The sequence below is a fragment of the Pinus tabuliformis genome, chromosome J, assembly GCF_031772625.1.
Source record: "Pinus tabuliformis cultivar Carrire ecotype Pingquan chromosome J, CPIR1, whole genome shotgun sequence".
Classification (NCBI taxonomy): Eukaryota; Viridiplantae; Streptophyta; class Pinopsida; order Pinales; family Pinaceae; genus Pinus; species Pinus tabuliformis.
The window spans coordinates 1,192,225,793-1,192,248,193 of record NC_142295.1 but is presented as its reverse complement, the minus strand read 5'-3'; positions in this window follow the sequence as shown (position 1 = coordinate 1,192,248,193).

Here is a 22,401-nt window from a genome sequence, read left to right as displayed (position 1 = left end):
CACATACCAAGTGTTGCATTCCTCAAATAATGTAAATCACTCATATAATTATGTTTTTGTCATGTCAAGGAGGTATTCAATGTGGGGTTCATAGTCCCTAGAACCCCTTCTTATTTATACTACATATTTTTTGTTAGAAGAAGGTATACTATTCTCATGCTAGAAATTTTGGACTAGTCCCTTACCTGCTCTAATTGACATCATATCAAAATGAGGTAGCCTAATAGTGAAGTCGTAGAAATATATTTGGCCACCTATTTTGAGGATATCTCATCTAATATAATACTTTAGAAGGGTTTTAACATTGCATTTAATGATATGGGATGTGTTTTTTAGAAAACAACATTTTCTTGTGATATTGTTAACAACTGATTATGATAAGACACAACATTATGGTCTTGGAATCAATTTGTCTTACTTGTAATGCTTGTATAACTATATCCAATTGGTTATAACGTTATAGTGATACAAGAGCATTCAACCCAAGGAAAATTATTGTATTTTAGTAGACATAGGGGGGTCATGTGTTTTAAGGAAGTTGGTTTCCTAAGTTTCAAATTAATGTAATATTTATGCTTTTAAGTAATTAGAATAGGAATTAATTAGATGTGTGAGAATGTTTATAAATGCTCTCGAATAAAGGAGAACATGAGTGGTTAGTAATAACAAGGGAGTTAGAAGTCAATTATAACTCTAAAGGTAGTTTCATGATTCGAGGAACTAAAGAGAGTTCTTAGGAATTAATTAAATTTAGAAGTGGGCATAGAGGACATTTATGAGTCAGTTCAGTAGATCTAGGATTTGAACCAGAATTAGTTGAACAGAACCTTTATGGTATAAATGTAAGCCTACGGGTAGAGTAAAAAGGAGGCAACTAATATTGAAGATCAGGCCTATGAGAGACAGAGAGTCTCGAATGTAATCATTTGTTTATACTTATATATATGGAGGTTTATTCCCTAACTGTGTAATTGTGTGAAATGAGTATTTATGAATGAATTATATGTGAATTTGTAGGTTCTGTAACAGGGGTTGTAGGTAGAATTCTAAAGGACATGTAGAGGAGTAGAATGATTTAGAGGAATCATAAAGAGATATTTGAATCTGGTCGAAGATCAGAGTGGAGCTCTAGAGAAGTTGCAAAGTGAGAATTTTCAAAGGTTAAGCTCAGAGAAAAGGTTGAGCAGTGGAAGAGCGGAAGCCGAAACCCTGAAGGAAAGCCCAAAACCACAAGGAAAAACACTAAATGGTGAATTAAAGTTAAAGAAAAGGAACGAGTAGAGAGGTGAATAGGTAGTGCATAGGAACCATTAGATGTCAAAGATCAATGGTCATCACATGAAAGAGCACACGGAAGATAACTTGTCAAGAAGCGGTTTTTATATAGGGAAGTGGATTTCAGGCGGAAGAAGGATTGTAAGCGGTATTCTTCCATTTTGCTCTGATTCCATTCATAACGCGACATGCAACAGAGTAGTGGAGAGGGGAAACCGCTTTATCTGGCAGCTAAGCCCCATGCTTGTTATCTACCTGAAATCGGGGTGAATCGTTGAATCTTTTAAGGATAGAACAATGGCGGACATTATAACGCAAGCTGTTTGATCGGTGGTCGGAGTTTGAATGGAGTGCACAATGGAAAGGTGATGGATGAGTGCGGACCCAATGACAATTGTGAATGCGGTTTTATAATGTTTGAAGTCCGGCATATGTGTTTCAGTCGGGTTGTTCCTTTGTATTCCGATATAATTGAAGTCCCGCGTTTAAAGGTAAGTTTATGCAATAAATGTTATGTAACCAATGTTTAAAGAGGGAAGGTTATATATATGTGGTTAAAGGGTTAGTGAAATATTAAACTAAGGTTTATGGGAGTGAATGAGTCCTGATAAAAGGGTTTAATGAAAGGCTTTGATAAAGTCATAAATGAAGGCTTGAGGGTTGATTAAAATCCCAATAAGTGGATATTTCCTAAGGGTTAGGCTATGTTGGGTTTAAATAAATTATTCCGTAGATGTTAAGAAAGGGATCTATAACCATTGATGAGTGAGATTTTGACTCGTCAGAGAGTTAAAACTCCTAGGACAAATGTATTTATGAATTATAAATGCATACTGTGGGTGTAAGCAGTGGTAACCCTGCATCATTTGGTATCAGAGCAGAATTGTAATTGGAACAATTGGTGTTAAAATAGAACAAAGAAATTTTATGTGAAAGAATTGAGAATAAAGTTATGTTTTAAGATTATGCAGGAAATGAAGGATTAGATTGTAATATGACATGAAGTAGGCACACAGAGGTGATGTGTAGCAGAACTTGCAGATGCAAGAAACAAAGGACAATCCATTCAAGGTACAGGTGGAATGGTAGAACAAGATCGTGCAGAGATCTTGAAGGTGAGGTGATATGTTCTATTTTGATTTTATTGGAGAATGGATGCTTTTACATTAATGCATAGATAGTAGCATAACGAAAACACTGTGATGTTGTTCCTTGAGGAAAGTGGAGATTCACTCAAATGTGAACCTGAAGAATCCAATTAAAGGTTGGACAAAGAGGATAAGAGTATTCTAAAAAGGAAACTGAGAAGCAAGCTTTTGAAAGCTTGGGAATGATCTTTGGTTTGAGTAACATTGATATGCAGGTCACAACATAAGAAGGTGAGAAGGTTGCAACATCTAGAGCAAGGAGTGCTCAATTGGTTCCAAAGGAAAGAATCAGAGAGATGCTAAAACACTCAGCTCAAAGGAGACAATCTTAGTGAGGCATATGTAGTAAGAAGGAGACTTGTTACTGCAAAGGGATTGTTGCAGATCACAAAGGCAATTCCACAGAGGATGTGTGTAGAATTGCTAAGGGATGAAGGAAGCTGGAAAGACTTTCTAAGTGAAAGAAGAGGTGGTCAGAATCAATTATTTCATTGTGATTGAAATACAAGAGGACAATTGTGTTCTTGAGAAGTGCAAACGAGTTGAAGCCTAAAAGGAGTAGAGGGAAGTGCTCAAATGGGGTTCCAGAGATAGAGAATCAAGTGCTTGCCAAAATACCAAGTATAGAGGAAAGCTTGGAGAGGTAAGTTGCAACAAGGAGGAATTGTTGTTGAAAATGCTTTAATGAAGCTCATAGTAAGTGAGTAAGGAGCTCATGAAGATAGAGAAGAAGAAGATGGCTACTGATATTCATAGTAGAGGTTCTGAGGAAGACCATAACAAAAGAAAGATGAAGAAAGAGGATGCCAAGGCAAATGGCAAGAGGATGAGTCAAGAGGAAATTGACAAAGAGATTGCAAAGTTAAAAGAACAACTCGATGCATTAAGGGGAATACTTTAGGAAATATAGAGACTAGGTTGGGTCTTAAGGAAGAAGGCAGTGAAGTGGCATAAGTTGCAGAGAAGGCTACAACAGAGGCAAGTAAGGTGGTTGATGGAAGAACTCAAAGAAGCTGAGTTGGAAATGAAAATGGAAGTGCCCATTTTTGAAGTAGAATAGGGTGAAGTTTTGAGTGAAGATGAACACTTGAAGACTAAAACTTCAAGTGAAGCCAAAGGGTCACATGGTTTTAAATCTAACAATTTGTGTATGTTTGTAGGTGAAACATGTAAAGAAGGACAATTTGATTATATTGTCATAAAGGAGGAAGAAGACAAGCAGAATATAAATTCTGTTCTGGAAGAAGATGAGATAGATAGGTCTCATATACAGTTGGGGAAAGATATCAAGTAACCAAGTGAAGGGCTTGAGAAAATTGAAGAGGAGACCATCAAAGAATTTTTGAATCATATGAAGGATTTAGAACAACAAGGAGATATGATGGTCAAAACATCAAGTGGGACCATAGGGTCTTATGTTTTTAAGACTGATAGTTTGTTTGTGAATACAGAACTAATGCAAGAGAATATTAATGTAGATGGTGAGACAAGGATAGCTCTTGGAGAAGGTAAACAACAAGAGACTAAAGGCAAACTTGAAGAAGAGACTATGTTAGCTGAAAACATAGTAAAGCATCATCAGTTCACTATGATGATAGGCACAGTGGAAATAGCCACAGAAGCTATTGAGGCAGTTAGTAAAAAAGAAGGACATCTATTGAAAGATGTTAAGAAGGAAGAAACCTATGCAAAGGATTTAACCTAGGGAGAAGGAACACTAACAAAGGAGTGTTTTGTAGAGGATGAGAAATCTTTTGAAATTGTCAGAAGTATGGAAGAGTATCTTTCAGAAGATAAAAACTTTGAAGCAAAGGAGGATGGAGAATGTCTCTTAAATGAGAGAAGCAATGATTTATTGCAGCAGAAAGAACTTAATAATGCATTGATATTTGAAACTGTGTTAACACAGGAAGAATTTCTTGTGAAAGAAAGTGATGAAATTCAGTTGAAAGAGATGTTATGTGAAGCAACAGTTGATATTGTTGAACATTGTGATTTTCAAATTGATAATTTGTTTATAAATGTAGGAATTATAAGTGATGATGAAGTACTTATGAAGTTTCACAGAAAAATTGCATTGCTAGAATATTTGTTGGAAAATTTAGAGTATGATAGTGTGATTGTAGAAGAAGGAGTTCACTACAATGGACAAGAGCAGGAAGACATCATTAGAGAAGATGATGTGGGGGAGAGACTAGTTGACAGTTTCATGAATTCTTTTGAGAATTCAAAATAACATACTGATGTGCTGACAGAGGAGAAAGAAACAGAGTAGCAAACTGAATTGTTGCCAAAGGAAGATAAGGCACAAATGCCTTATGTTTCTTATTTTAACAAGTGTTTTGTGAGTGTAGGTTTTGTTGTAGATGCTAACGGAAATTTGGCACAGATGAGCAACCAAATAAAGATGAAAGAAGAAGATTTTGTGGAAGAATTCAATCCATGGAAGAGAGATGTTCAATTGCTAGAGAGAATGCTGGAAAGTCATGATTCAATTGAGATAGAAATAGTCATGAAAGTGGGTAAGGATGAAAGGGACACAGCAAGAATAACAGAACAAGTAAGAAAGAGAGAAAGAGTAAGAGTAAGTGATAGCATTCGACAACTCCAAGAAGAAGAACAATAGACTGAAGAGTTGGTGGACAACAACAACAACTTGAAACAAAGAGAAAGAGACAAAAGTAAGTGGCAAAGTATAGACCAGTCCAAGGATGTACTAGAGATGGAGATTGAAGAATTATGGCAGCTAATGATGAAACCAGCCATTGGGGGGGAAATGATAGCAGAAGGAAACATGATCGATCAAAATTTGAACCTAATTGATAAGGAGAGGAAGATGAAATAGAAATAGTAGACATACAACATCAACAAAGGTGCAAAGCTTTCAAATAGTTACAAACTAAAGTTTTGGACCCTAGAGGTTTTCTATCAACACATGAAGACACATGATCAGGAGATCACGATTATTTTCTACTTTGGGAGTCTGATGCAGGAGCATTCAACCCAAGGAAAATCATTGTATTTTAGTAGATATAGGGGGGTCATGTGTTTAAGGAAGTTAGTTTCCTAAGTCTCAAATTAATGTAATATTTAGGATTTCAAGTGATTAGAATAGGAATTAATTAGATGTGTGAGGATGTTTGTATATGCTCTCGAATAAAGGGGAACATGAGTGGTTAATAATGACAAGGGATTTAGAAGTCAATTATAACTATAAAGGTAGTTTCATGATTCGAGGAACTAGAGAGAGTTCTTAGGAATTAATTGAAGTTAGAAGTGGACATAGAGGACATTTAGGAGTCAGCTTAGTAGATCTAGGATTTGAACCAGAATTAGTTGAACAAAACCTTTCTAGTATAAATGTAAGCCTACGGGCAGAGTAAAGAGGAGGCCACTCATATTGAATATTAGACCTGTGAGAGATAGAGATTATCAAATGTAAACATTTGTTTATACTTATATATACAGAGGTTTATTCCCTAACTATGTAATTGTGCAAAATGAGTATTTATGAATGAATTATATGTGAACTTGTAGGTTCTGTAATAGGGGTTGCAAGTAGAATTTTGAATGACACATAGAGGAGCAGAATGATTCAGAGGAATCATAAAGAGATCTTTGAATCTAGTTGAAGATCAGAGTGGAGCTCTGGAGAAGTAGTGAAGTGGAATTCACAAAGGTTAAGCTCAGAGAAAATGTTGAGTAGCGGCGGAAGCCAAAACCCTGAAGGAAAACACAAAACCACAAGAAAAAACATTGAATGATGAATTAAAGTTAAAGAAAAGGAATGAGTAGAGAAGTGAAGAGGTAGTGCATAGGAACTGTTTGATCTCAAAGATCAAGGGTGATTGCATGAAAGAGTGCACGAAAGATAACTCGTGAAGAAGCGGTTTTTATATAGGGAAGTGAATTTCGGGTAGAAGAAGGATCGTAAGTGATATTCTTCCATTTGGCTCTGACTCTATCCATAACGCGACACATAGCAGAGTAGTGGAGAGTAGAAACTGCTTTATCGGGTGGTTAAATCACGTGCTTTGTATCTACCCAAAATCGCTGTGAATCGTCAGATCTTTTAAGGATAGATCAACGACGGAGGTTATAATGCAAGTTGTTTGATCGCTAATCGAAGTTTGAATGGAGAGTGCAATGGAAAGGTGATGGATGAGTGTGAACCTAGTGACAATTATGAATGCTGATTTATAATGTTTGAAGCTCAGGCTATGTGTTTTGGTCAGGTTATTTCTTTCTATTCCAATATAATTGAAGTCCCATGTTTAAAGGTAAGTTTATGCAATAAATGTTATGTAACCAATGTTTAAAGAGGGAAGGTTAGCGAAATCTTAAACTAAGGTTTATGGGAGTGAATGAGTCCCGATAGAAGGGTTTAATGAAAGGCTTTGATAAAGTCATAAATGAAAGGCTTGAGGATTGACTAAAATCCCAATAAATGGATATTGCCTAAGGGTTAGGCTATGTCGGGTTTAAATAAATTATTCCGCAGATGTTAAGAAAGTGATCCTTAACCATTGATGAGTGAGATTTTGACTCGTCAGAGAGTTAAAACTCCTGGGACAAATGTATTTATGAATTGTAATTTCATATTATGGGTGTAAGCAGGGGTAACCCTACATCATATAGATAACGACCTATGAGTAAACTGATCATCTATAAACACCAACTTACAATGATGCATGCCTCAACTTACCAAAATGATGAGGATACCTACCCTCTTTAAACACCAATTTATAGTTTCTCACGCTCAAACATGTTTAACAAATTGAAACACTCATCTTTTGCAATTCAATTCAATCTAGCACTTTGTTGTTCAATATTCAATAATTAATATTTAGGCTTATAGTTTATTCAAAAAGTAGAATTACCCTCCTAGGATTTTGTATCCATCACTGCATCTTTTGTTCCAACACTTTCTTAACCTTTACAACCCTTATAATTTTATTTTGACTTCTCTCTAATCTATCCTATAGGCATGCCACCTAGATAGACAATGGATTTGCCTTCTCCAAAAATAAACAAGTATTAAAAAAAAGTACAAGTGAATATAAAATAATCACCACTTTCAGGCCTTCCTTAAGAACTCAACATCCAATAGATCTCAACCTTAGCTTACAATACAATTTAGCATCCTAGACATAACTCCACTTCCTCAACACAACCTAACCTCCTCAATAGAACTTAGCCTCAGAAATCCCTCCAAAAGAACTCAACGTCATCTTCTTGGTTCACAAGGTGTGAACCCTTGTTCTTCTACCCTCTTCCTATGTTAAATACTTAGAGAAGATATTTTAAGTGATTTATTGATGGCTAATCTCTCCTCCACATACCACCCATTTACAAGCTTTTGTGCATCTAAGGCAATATTGACTTATGGGTTGACTTGTGTAAAGACAATGTGTTTATATGTGTGTGTGTGTGTGTGTGTTCATAAACTCATTTCTTCTCAATTGTGATGAGTTAGGAGGCATGCCACCTGATGTTGGAAATATCTTGAAACATGTTATTTGACTACGTGACTTTTTCTTTCACTTGTGCATCATTTCGAGATCTACAAGAACCATTTTCAACAATGATTTCATTGGATACCAAGCGTATTTGGATGCTAAAGAACTTAGATGTCATGTTAACAATTTTGATAGAGAATTAAAGAAATAAGTCTATTTTGTTTAGCGAAAATTTTTTATAAAGAAAGGAAAATAAAATATTGTTTGCAAGTTAGAGAAAGCATTATATGGACTCAGACAGGCAGGGAAAATTTTAAGAACCCCCCCTAAATTGACATGTATAATAAATGGGCGAATCTCCATGGTATATAGGAAAAATGGAAGGTGATTTTATCAATAATATGATATGTATATATAATTTTTTGGTGAATCTTTCACTAGGCATGGTGATTATTGTACTCAATTACAAAATCTTGTGTTTATTGAATACACAAATGAAATCATTGCATTTATTTAAAATATCTTTTGAAATCAAAATTACTGAAATTACATATCGATAACCTAGTGGGTGTAGGATAAAATTCACCCGTGCCATTCACAGAAAGCATGAGAAAAAACCTAATACTATATATAAAACCAAGAAAAATTCAAATTCATCACTTCTAGGGACCTCGTAACCACCCTGCCAATACACAAGTATGTCCCTGTTTGCAATTAGAAAAATTACCCAAATTACAATCTGTTTACTCCAGCATATGTTGGAAAGTTATAGAAGGATGACTAGTACAATCAATCCATTCCTTTTAGCCCTAGATTTGTTTCAGTTTAATACATAAGTATACAAATAAACTTGTCCAATGTCTATGCTTTAACCATTCACCTTAAGATGTTTTTACAATATAATTTCCTAAGTCTATTTAATATCTTCAATATCATAAAAACCAACCTATATCCATCTTAACTCCACATCTACCACTCTTGGGGGGTGAAATCTATTTATCCCTCTTTAACTCCACATCTACCACTCTTGGGGGGGTGAAATCTATTTATCCCTCTAAGCACTTGGTAGACCCAGAATTAAGATGGATCTAAGATGATATAATTTCCCCTTTAAATAGTCTATGCTCACATGAATACAATGGTATTACCATGGGTCAATACCATGGGTTATCATAAACCTGGAGCTTAAAAATTACTATTAGTAATTTATAAAAATTAATAAAATTAATAATTGATTTTTATTTTATTTTTTATTTTAACTAAGCTAAAATGTTTAACATACATTAAATTACAACATCCATTTTTACTCTTGATCGGATCAAATATTTTTTCACTCTATGCTAGTTTAAATATCAAATATTTGATACCTCTCGGGGGTTAGTAGATCCAAAGTAAAGATGGATCTATGCTGGTTTAATTCCCCCATTTAAATAGGCTACATTCCAGGGGAATACCATGGGTCAATACCATGTGCCATTTTGGTGAATACCATGGGTCAATACCATGTGCCATTTTTATTTTTATTAATACTAATATTAGGGTTAATAATGTTTTTTTGCATGGTATTAATAAGTCCATGGTATTTGTCCCATAGTATTTTTCCCATAGGTTTCACCTAAATATAACGCATTTTTTAAGTGTTTGTAAATATAAGGTGACTTATGGAGTAATTATAAAAAAATGTTTTATTTGTTTACCATACCTCTCATTTATTTATCTTTTTATTAATTTACCATACCTCTTTTACAAATATGGTATTTGGCCCATAGGATTCACTTAAATAAAACCTCTTTTTTGAGCCTTCATAAATAGAACGAGGGTTATGGACTAAATATAAAAAGAGGTTTTATTTATTTACCATGTGCCTAATTTATTTATATTTTTATTTATTTACCATATCTTTTGAGTAAGTATAAAAAGATGTTTTATCTATTTACCATACCTCCACTTTACTAATATTTTTATTTGTTTACACCGTTGCATGTATATAATCTGACTTATAGAGTAAATATAAAAAATGTTTTATTTATTTACCATACCTCTCATTTATTTATATTTTTATTAATTTACCATACCTCTTTTATAAATATGGTATTTGGACCTTTGGCCCATAGGATTCACTTAAGTAAAACCTATTCTTGAAAATGGGTGAATGGAAGGTTGTAACTCCTAATTTCAAGGGCTAAATTTACCTTTTTTACCCTCTCCCTTAAAATAAGGTGGGCTATTTGAGGTGATTTGTAAAAATCTACTATGATACAAAATATTCGCCCACTAAAAATTTAAAACCCCTTAATTTCGCCAAAGGGCGAACATTTTCCCCTAAAATTTTCAGTGCAGACAGGCACCCAAGTCTCTGTATGTGAATATTGATAAATTATTCTCTCAACAACATTTTACTAATGTAAAGGAGATCCAAATATGTATATCAAGAGTGATGAAAGGGTGCCTATTGTTTTAATTTATGTATGTGTTGATGATCTTATCGTAGTGTGAAATTCCATCAAGTTAATTGAAAATGTCAAAGGATTTTTTTTATAGGAATTTGAAATGAAAGATGATGGAGGGTTGCATAATTGTTTAGGTCTTTATGTTTGGAGAAATAATGGTAGAACATTGATGACACAAAGAAACTATACATAATAATTAATCAAAAGATTCAATAGGAATGGATGGAAAGTGTTATATACACCATCGGAATAAAATGTTACACTTAGCAGTAATGATGAAATAAAAGAAGTGAATGGAAATTTGTATAGGCATTTGGCGGGATGTTTGAATTACTGAACTACAAGTAGGTGAGATATTTCATACTAAGCCAACATACTTAGATAATTCTAAGCCACATGAAATTCACTAGAAATGATTCAAGATAGTCCTTTGATATTTAAATGAGACTTTAAATGTTGGTATTAAATGTAGTAATGGTTTGGACGGTGAGTTGATTAGTTATTCAAATTCTGATTTGATAGGAAATCCCAATGATGGGAGGTACACCTATGGATATGCATTTAGTATTGGATCAAGAATTTTGTCATGGATTTGTGAATAAATTTGGCTAAGAATAATTTCGAAGACATGGGACAAAAATAGGAAGGACCAACAATCATAAAATGTGACAATAAAATCTCTATCAAACTAGTTGAAAACCCATTCTATCATGCTAGATCAAATCATATTGAAATAGAACATCATTTTGTACAAGAAAAAATGTAATCAAAGGAAATTGATTTGATATATTTTAATACAAATGATAATGTGCAAGAAATATTTATTGAGCCTCTAGGAAAAGAAAAATGTACATTATGTAGAGTCAAGTTAGTTAGGTTAAATAATTCATTTATTTATTAAGGGAGAGGGTTAGAGATAATAGAGAAACGAAAAATCTAGATTATTAAAGTTTCAAGGTAGTGTTATAGAATTTGTGGTTTTCCATGTAATTGTGAGTTGCAACTAAGTCAAAGTCCTTACCTTTACATGTTTTTGTGCTTCTTAATCTACCTATCCCATTTCTATAAAATAAGAATCTACCATGTATTCTATGTGTGAGAGAGAGAGAGAGAGGTTGCATAAATAAAAAACTTTTCCTTTGTATCATTACTTCATGTAGCAATGTCCTATGTAAACTAACACAAATGAAGGGTTATGATGCACTATAATCCTAATGGTGTTCCATCCTAATAGACTCCCTAGTGTAATAATGTGTTGACGGTGCTAGAAATTCGTCAACCCAAGGGGAATTCCCAATTAGACCTCACACTGTTTGGAATAGGAGCTCCATCTGGAGTACCGACTCGATTTCTATATATTCTTATAGATTTTTCATAAATTTAGCATGTCAGAAATAGGGAAGAGTGTGTATGTTCCTTTTCAAAAAGTAAGTAAGTGTGTTTGGTGAATATTCGGTTCTAGGTATATCAAGGTTCTTATACTGCAGACGGAGGAAAGGTGAGCCTGTAAGAGAGAGGTAATAGTACCACACTAGTAGAGGTGCACATAAGAGAAAATATAATCTCCCAACATCAAGAAGAATAGTTCACATACATGAAATTATTGTTATAACTGTTAACACACATTTTCAATTAGATAAACACTAAAATAACCGAAATAGTTCAACCACTTTAGTACAAGTGAAATAAAACTTGAATCATAAACATTCACATAACATTCTTACAAATATTCACAATCCATGCATGAAAATGTGTTGCCCATTAGGATTAAAGTATTAAGTAAAAGTCCTAGGATCCATGAATACAACAAAAATCATTATCTCCAATAGTGGAGCGTTGGAGCCATCACTTGCTCCCTAAAAGTATTGACTTTGTCTCTCTAATTCCTTATGGGCCATGGTGAAAAATACTTTTCTTGTACAATGAGGGTGTATATATAACAAATGGAGTGATCCTTCACCTCCCTTGTGACTCTTGGACTACCCTCATGACTATTCAATTTCTATGTGAGATTTTGACTTCCTACACGACCCTTCACATTACATGAATGACTCTTGAACTTCCACTTTACATTATACTTATCCACTATAGAATTTACATAAACCACAAAATGATGTGGCATATGATGACTCATGAGGAAACATGACATGACACTAATGACATGAACTACATGATCATGTGGCAGTGTCAAGTCACTCTTTGTTGCTAGTTTCTTTGGGTCTTCTCGATAGATGGAACATGGTATTATATTTCTCCTCCTCATGACTTGAAGATAAGTTCTCTTAAATGTGATCTTGATATTCTATCTACTATTATAATCATGTGTTACTTCATCTTCTCACTTGATCATCATCCAGTTTGTTTGGATCCATAGGTGTCTCTTAGCATGGTCTTGTTCTCCATCTGCTTCATCATCATTCTATCAAAGCATGGAAGAAAACCTGTGATTGTGATCTACTCATGACAAGATGACATTATTCTGATAAACCCCTAATATAACATGCTTCACGAAATCACTTGTTGGGACAAGAACTGGTGACTGGTCAAGTGACTGACTTAGGGATTGCATAGTTCCATAGGTCAAGGTCTGGTTATGAGGCTTGACACTACGCAATGCATAGGTTTGTAGGCCTGGGTAGAGGGACTGCATAATTGAGGGACCCAAGAGCTCATGATGGAGGCTTGAGGCTTGAGACTACACATTGCGTAGTTCTCAAGGCCTAGGTTGAGTGACTGCATAGTTGAGGGAATCAGGAGGTCAAGCTTGAGGCTTTAAGTCTCCCAATGCACAATTAATATAGGAGAATAAGCTAGGGTATTTCACAGTTGCACAGTTTAAGAGATCGAGGCCAAGGCTTCATACTTGAGACTGTGCAGTTTGTAGAGAAGACTCGTTGGAGGCAAGGATTGCATAGTTTTGGACCTTAAGGGTTGGGACTGAGCACTGAGATTGTATAGTGAGCAATTTTGGAAGGAAGAAAATGTGCATTTTGTAGTGCTAAGAGACAAGGTTGTTGCTTGAGCGATGAGACTATACAATTTGTAGTTCATGTTGGTTAAAGGAGGTTGAGCAGTCCGATCAGAGAGTTTTCTCAATTTGACTAAGTATTGGATCACTGAGAGGAATATAAGAAATATCATAACTTTGAACATGACCATACACTTAGATCACTTGAAAACACAACATGGAACACTTAGAGCACATGAACACCATCCTTTCCTTAGTGCAACAACTTCTTGATGACCTACACAAAGTGTGACAACAAAGATACACTTTGCGATGACTGTGATGAAACTTATGCGATAGTGCTTGAAAATTTGGAAATGAGTGTGATAATTTACATGGTAAGACCAAATCATTTACACAAAGTTTTCCTCTTGAAACAACCAAAACTAGCTTTTATGCACAGTGCGACACTCCACATGCTAAAAGACGACATTTACTATATGAAGAGAAAAGTGTGAACAACATTTTCGATATACAAACAATAGTTAAATTGACACAAGATAGAGAAAATATAACATGAAAATGACACTAATTAAGGTGAAAGGAAGAAAAAGTGACAGTCAAAAGCATGAAAATGACACTCACAAAAGCGAAGGCACGCAAAAGTCAGTTTCAAAAACTCATGAAAATATAAGTACAAATGCAACAAAAGTTGAAGACTTTAAATGAAAGCATGCATTGACTATCGACGTATGTTGATTATTAATAGACATTGTCTTGATGGACCGTGCTATGCTTGTTCAAGCTTGCATAACAAAATGTGGTAATGAACTTGTTGTGGATTGAGCATGTGACGTCGACACTTACAATTCAAAATGGAGTTCAAGGACTTAACAAAACATCAACTGACCAACAAGTGACTAAAATATGACATATTGTAAGATCCACAGTAGCATCCAAAATTCAAGAGTAGGAAGTTTTTTAGAGGGTGTTTGTTGCAGCGACAACACTTGGTGACACACTGGTAGAACTCTAACTTATCTTCCTTGGTCAAATATTTTGTGTAGTGTCTAGTTCCTCATGGAGTATTGATTCATCATTTAGATCACTCTAGTCTCCCCACTTTACCTCGTGCATAAAAATAGTTTGATTTTCATTTCTTGGTTGAACACAATCATAAAGCCATCCATATCACAATATTTTGAAACATGAGAGGGTAGTATAGTTCAGGAGCTTTAGATTTTTAGAGTATAGTTTTTCATCTCTGGTGTTGCTCTATTGCGAGTAGGCCTGGACAGTACTCCAACATAGTCATTACAGGAACAAAAACATTTCTTTGCTACCAATGAGCATGGATAATAGCTCGACGAAGTTTCTTTCTTCACCTTCCTAGGTAGGACGCCTTTATATTATTTCACCCTTTATTTATGTATTTTGTATAGGAATGTGTAGAGGAACTTATTCATTTTATGGTTGAAAGAGGGATCTTGACTTATTGAGAGAAGGAGAGGTTTTTCCTTCAAGGAAGAACATATAACACCTTTGATTTTGGTTTTTTGGTTTAGATTTTCCCCTTGTATTTCTCTACTTGATTGGATAAGCATGGAAAACAATGAAACATAAAGAACCAAGTCTAGGCATATGATTTCCATAATAGACATGAATATCATGGTTCGAAACAAATATTTCCTTACGCAAGGATCATATTTTCCGTCAGAACATCATTGACCAAAAGGTGTAACCAGGACGAAGAAGAAGGACTAAAGGTTATCCAAATGTTGCATTGTCACAAATCCCTTTTCTATTTTTCCACATTATCATCTGAACACAAATGGGACACCCTTCGTGTAAAGTATCATTGACATAACATAATAGAAAATAAACGACACAAAAATAAAGAAAAACCAAAGAACAAGAAAAAGGCAGCTAATCCAAAACATGTTGTGAGACCAAAGTCAGAGAACACAAGACAAACTATAGAAAACGAGTGCATGATTAATGTACATGTAAACTAATTTGAAGCTAGACCTACTCCTATCCTAACTAGCTAAAAGGTTTGGGTCACGTATAAATAAATTTCCAATGTAGTCACTGTAGTTTATCCCCTCTTGCATTCACAAAGATACGAGCAATTAAAACAAATATAAAGTAATGTGAAAAAAATGTTGAAAGATTGAATAACTTTCACAACAAATTGAAGGTCTTGCCTATTAGCAGAAATATATGTCATAGCCACTACTTCTACCCAACTTCAATCTTACCTTTTTGATGAAAATTATAAATAGACAAACTCCAAAAGCTTCTTGTGAATGCACCTTCCTCTGTGCCATCCCTTTTAGCAAGCATGAAAAAAGACTCAAACTTGTTATTAATAAAAGGGCTTTCTAAGTAAGATGCCTCCAAGAAATCATAGATTGGATCATGAAATTCAAAACAATCCTCTTAAAAACACTAAAATATTTGAAAAGATGAATTTGAAATAAAAGGTGCATGATTAGGATAAGAATATTTTAATCTAAATATGATCATATTCATAAATCTTGTCAGGATAGTGATGGATTAACATAACCACTAGTGAAGGTTGAAGTGTCTTAGCTTCTTGAGAAGTATCTGAATAGTGACATAAGACATAGAGAGTAATGGATGTAAAATAATTGTCATCATATATGTTGGTGGGAATATGATAAAATGAATGAAAATTATTGTGATGATTAGTTGGATCGTTTATGGCTTGGGATTCTCGAGTAGAAGACAACGCACAATAATTCATGCATTTATTAGCACCCAAGAGGATTTCAGGTGCGATGAAGAAAAATATTCACGATATAACATTCACAAGAAAAAAAAAGGGTTGTTTAATATGAAATGAATCTAATAGACATGATTCCTTCAGCAAAAGCTGACCACTTTCTCTAAAGTGATCAAATTCGTAGTTCCATGACACTATGAGAGATACAGATTCCAAACCCGATTTTGATACAAGAGTCTTATATGGAGATAAATCACCTGATATGGAACCTTGAATCCGATAAAAAATAAAATCTTGAAAGTTCGAAAGAATACATTTGAAATATGAAACATCTTTCAAGAAGGAATTTACATCGAGCGAAACCACACAAGTAAAATGGTTTTGCGAGAGAAACCATATTTGACTTAGTTAAGGGACTATAATATAGTTGCAAGATCTTGACATAACCATCAATAGGTGTTGTATTGTCTCGTCTTCCTGATAGGTCCTATAACTCTTAAGGATTGTAACATCACATTTCAAATATTGAACCAAATCATGCATAGTGTAAGGAAAGCTACCACAACTGATTTCAATAATACCAATATTGACCAGATGGCAGCCATCACTATTATATTTTACAACTTCAAAAACAAAATTACCTAAGCTAAAATATTCTTCTGATCGCGTATCTAAAGATGTATGAAATGGGGAAAGTTCATGAGCAAGCTAGTTTGAATAGTTTTCCTCATGCAAAAAAGGAGATGATGGGGGATGGAAAGAACACTCAATGATTTTTTTCCTTTTCATCACGGATATCCTCACTACCTTGTGTTAGTTGAGAAGTTAGCTCATGAGATGAAGAACTTGAAGAGCATGGAGTATCTTCATCGCAAATAGTAGAACATAAGGGATAGTGAGATGAAGAGGAAGTTTCCATAGGAGCATATTCCTCAAACAAATCTGATTCTAAATATGAATCTTTCAAATCAAAATCTTCCCAAGGAACCAAAAGATTGGATGATTATGTCCCAAGACTACAAATCTAAATACAATGATGTAATTTGATTCACCGTTGAGATAAGTAGATTGTGAATCATCTAAGAATGGAAGAGCATCATCTTGACATGGGGAATTTTTAATGAGGGGAGATAGATAAAAGGTATCCCCACTTTACTGCTCCTCTACCTATGTCATGTGATTTCATTTTTTTGTACCTCTGAGTTGATAATGGTCAGCTAACAAGCCAGAGCATCTAATATAATTTTTTTGGGGTCTTTTTTTTAGTTTGGAAGACCCATGAATGAAATAGATATAACACTGTAATGCCTAACCATTTAAATAATATTAATTCCAAAACAAAGGGATGCTATAAAATTTTACACAGTGAAATAGCTTGAATAGTGGTGAGCAGAAACAAAAGATAATATGATTATTATAGTTTTTAAACAAAAAATTAAACAATCATAAGTGTGAAAACCTATGACCAATGTTCAGAAGTTTCAAGAGAGTATGCTTAAGCTTACAACAAGATGCTGATGATTTAATGATTCAAAGGAAATTAATTAAACGTAAAGTTCATTAATCCATTCTCTTTAATAATTATCACTTCAGAAGCTTATAGGAATAGATTGAGACACAGTTATTCCTACCTAGGTGTCTCTGTAAGACATAAGAATATAAAGAAAAGCATAATGTGTAATACTGGAAAAACTTACAAGAAACACAAACTATGTAAAACTGAACTCAGAATCCTTTGCTTTTTATTAAGGGTCCAGAAAAGCTAGTACATCAATTGTTTACAAATGATTCTTCAAGGTGAACTTTCTTTCAATGGTCAACCTGGTTCAATGGTGAACATTGAACCCTTAATAACTCGAGAAGAGATTCATTTATACAATAGTAGAACTAAGAAAATATCCTAAACTATTTAAGGATTTATTCTAGGAAAAGGAAATATCTTCCTGCAAGGAAATAGAGACAACTATTGAACTACTGCTTGTTGTCCCTGTTATTTAGGTTCTTCTGCCTTTGGTATTTTATGTTTTTCCCTTTAAGCTTCTTGTCTATTTCATCTTCATGTTGGAAGTAATACTGAATTATGACCTCTCATTTGATACGATTTCATATGATACTCTTTGACCTTGCTGACCAGTCAATAACCTTTACTTTGCTTTTTACTTTTATTGAACATTTGAAGTTTTTATTGTGTATTGCAATAGTAAATCATTTAGTTCTTACATGTCTTAGTATCAAGTAGTTGGATATTGATCATCTTTCTGTATATTTCATTTGTTTGTCTTTTAGCTGTATATTTTATCTTCCTCCTCTGTTTTGTCTTTTAACTATGTAAATTGTTTGTTTTAACATTTACTGTCTAAATTATTTCTTCTACTTTGTCTTTGGTTTAGACCTAATTTCTGTTTGTACAGGAAAATCATTTGAATTAATTTCTCGATAATTTGGAACAAACAGGTCTTTAATTGGTATAAAAACCATTTATCCCGTCTCCTGGTCTTCTGCTAATCACCTACAAAATACAAAAATTGTTAAGAAAAACACATGTTGATAGGGAGGGCCACAATGGCTTCAGGGAATAGGATAGATTATGGACGGAGTCCTGGAGATGTTTCGAAGGTAATCAGAGGCCAAATTTGGTTGTATAGGCTCAAGGTGGCGCAGGAAGTGTTAAACAGGTTTCATTGAAAAAGCTAGTGAAAAGAGTGGAAACAAGGGTTTTCGTGTTTAAACAGTTAACGGTTAACTTTTTAAAATTTTGTGCAAACCGAACAGTGGATGGTTTTACCATATGAGGAGGAGCAGTTTCAGAGGGTCATCGCACCGCTTTTGGCCATGGGGTGTCTTTTGCCCGAGGGCATGTGAGTTAATGTGGAGCTGCCACATAACCACAAGGGGCCTGAGTAAAGCCACGAATCTTGCGTGCCTTCGAGTGGGTAAATCCAAGAGATTAGGAGCACACGATATTGTTGTGGGTCATTGGATCTGGGAGAAAATGACCTGATGGCTATCGCGTTGTCGAGATTCACGGAAGGAATAAGTGCTACGATTAGCAGGGCTGAGGGATTAATTACAAGTGCTTTGTAATTATTTTATGAATAAAGCGGTCTTAAACACATTGTGATGGGTTTATGGAGTGACCAAGGTTAACATAGGCGGGGTTTATTTAAGCACACCAAGGGTGGTGGGTTAAAAGAGTTCTTATATTGGGAAAAAGATGATTTGCGGAGGTTTGTTAAGTAAAGAGGGATTTAATAAAACTTAGGCCTAAAGGGGTTTTATGGGTTTTTAGGCATATGGTGGAGTTAACTTTATAAAGGAGAGGGGGGAATAAAGACTTAGCACAAGGGGGGTTTTATGGGTTTTTTATCGGTTTTTAGGAAATTAATAAGGGGAAAGTAATTTTTTCCAAGGGGAAAGGGTTTCACACTAGGAAAAAAGGGTTTTTGGGTAGAAATGACCTTTGGAGGGTAAATGCTAGGGGAAATGTGTGAAACCAAGGGAAAGGGTAAAAGTGAAGGGAAAAGGGTATTTTCTTAGGAAATGATGGGATGATGAGGAAATTAGTAAGTAAGTAGTGGGGGGGGGTGAAATGGAATGAGGGGAAGTTAATGAAATCAGCTAGTGAACATCCTTTTACTTTCATAACTGCTTCCTGCACATTGAAACACATGATCAAGCATGATAAATGTGTTTTATGCTTCAATCAACTTTGTACTTTTGCATCTTTCTTCTACCTACCCTTTACTTATCCTAACATTTTCTCTTCACTTAATTGGGAAATTTAGGCTAGCAGACCCTTTTAATTCACTTTTCTATTGAAAAAAAACTATCTAATTCTAACCTTATAACATCCAAGGGCTCAGATTAAACTGATGAGCTCCTTATTATTCTCTACCTAACAACTGATCTACCAAGATTAAATAGTTTGCCTAGATCTTTATTCTCTAACTATAAACATGAAATTTAAAGCATGAGCTAGTCAAGATTAAACTATTTGATCATCATGGGTTGCAGCATCTAAGCAAGCTACACACAACCTTTATTTTGCATAATAAAGTAAATAGTAGTGGCACTTTTACTTGCACACTTTCAGAGTTTATTTATTTTTTCTTTTCTCTCCAACCTAACATTTTATTTTTACCTTCATTTTTTAGGGCATCTATTCTAACATATTCTTTGATATAGACATATATATCAAAATATTTCCTAAAAAATTTATTCAATATTCTTTTTGTTCATATCCTGACTTAACATTTTTTGAAAAATATTTTAATTTCTTGACTAATTTATTCTAACTTATCAAAACCAAAAAATGCCACAACATTGGCTCCAACTGGGGACTACTTTCTCCTATAGAATGTAGAGAACCTGTAGATCCATGTGCCTTCTCATCAGACTATGGAGTATTTTTCTGTAACAAATCACACCGACAGATTGAAAAGTAAAAGAAACCAATTTTTTACAATGGTAGTAATGAAATCTACTTCAACTTCTCAATACTAATTGTAATGTTTGAGTAGCCTTCCATTTACAGTATAAGTGGAATATATCTCCTCAAGATTTTGTAGCACAAAAGTGTTGTTTCCCTTCACTTCAGCAATTGCTAAAGGTCCAAACTAAAGGTTGTCAAACTTGCCATGTTTTCCCTTTTCTTCTCTCCTAGAATCACATCTTAGAACTAGATCACCTTCGTTGAAATCCCCTTCCCTGGCTCTTCTATCAAAAATGGTCTTCATCTTATCCTGATACTTTTTCAGTTTGTATTGAACTTCATCTCTATTTTCGTTTAGTTCAATAATCTGATTTGTTATCCTTGAAAAATCATCAGGCTCATCTGTTGAATCCTGCTGGAATTTTAAAACAGGGAAGACCAAATTCGTAGGGAAGATTGAATCTTTCCCATAAACTAACTGGAAAGGATATTTAATAGTAGATCTCTTTGGGTAATTATGTTTGCCCATACTACATAAATTAAATGAGAGTCCCAGATATTTTTATGATTTGCTAGAGTCTTTTTTATTACCTTTACGAGACTTTTATTTTAGGATTCTGCTAGGCCATTACCTTGTGGGTAATATGGAGTTGAATGGTGTAACAAAATATGATATTTCTGGAAAAGCTCAATAATTTTAACACTAGAAATTTTTTTTGCATTATCAATGACAATTTGAGTAGGGAAACCAAATCTAGATATGATGTTCTCTTCAATAAATTTCATTACTACTGAATCAGTGGCATTTCTCACTGGAATAGATTCCACCCATTTAGTGAAGTAGTATGTTGTAGTGAGGATCCATCTATGTTGATTATTGAAGTGGGATGAATGTCTCTAATAAAATCTAATCCCCATTGCCTAAAAGCTTCTAAGACTATTGATGGAACCAGTGGAAGAACTGCTAATTTTTGGTTACTAGCAAACATTTGACAAGGAACAAAACTTCAAACCTTTTCTCCTACTTGTAAGAACAATGTGGGCCAATAAAATCCTCCCCTTAATATATTATATGCTATTGCTCTCCAAGCATAATGTCCTCCACAAAATCCTGTATGAAACTGGTCAATGATTCCTTCAGCCTCTAATTCTGTTAAACATAATAACAAAATATTTAGTGGGTCTTTCCAGTAAAAATTTGCATTTATGATACAATAGCTGACTTCTTTCAGTTTGATATTTTTACACTGGCTTTTGGAGAATGATGTTGGACATTCAAAATGGATCATGAAATTTACAGTGTCTCGATACCAATCTGAAAACATAAATTTTTCATCAATGTGTAAAGGGTTGATCTGATTTGAAGGTAATGGTTCTTGTGGAATATTTTCTTCAGGATGAAGGGAAGGTTCATGTGGATTCTCCCCTTCTGCAAGGACAAGAGGTTCTTGTGGATTCTTCCCTTGTATCTCTAAAACAAAATTGATTCTGAGCACTTTAGAGTTGGATTTAGCTAGAAGCTTAGCTAATCCTTAGCCTTTTAAAAGCTTTATATTTTTTATAGTTAGATCAAACTCTAGTATCTGAGTGATCCATCTACCTCTCTTCCCATCAATGTCTGGTTGGGTTAAAACAGTTTTCATAGCACTGCTAGGAACATAAGCAGCAATAGGAGAATGTAGGACATACATCTTGAATGATTTCAGGGCTTGAATAAGGGCATAGGCTTGCTTCTCAATTATGTCATACTTAAGCTCGAAATCTCTCATAACCTTACTGAAAAATTCTATGGGTTGGTCATGGGAATATTCATTATTTTGTAGTAGAACAGCAGCAAGGGTTGTTTCTGAGGCAAAGGAAAAGATATTGAATGGTTTAGTGTAATCAGGGTTGGCCAAGGTGGGAGCTTCAAAGATATATTTCTTGATCTGATCAAAGGCA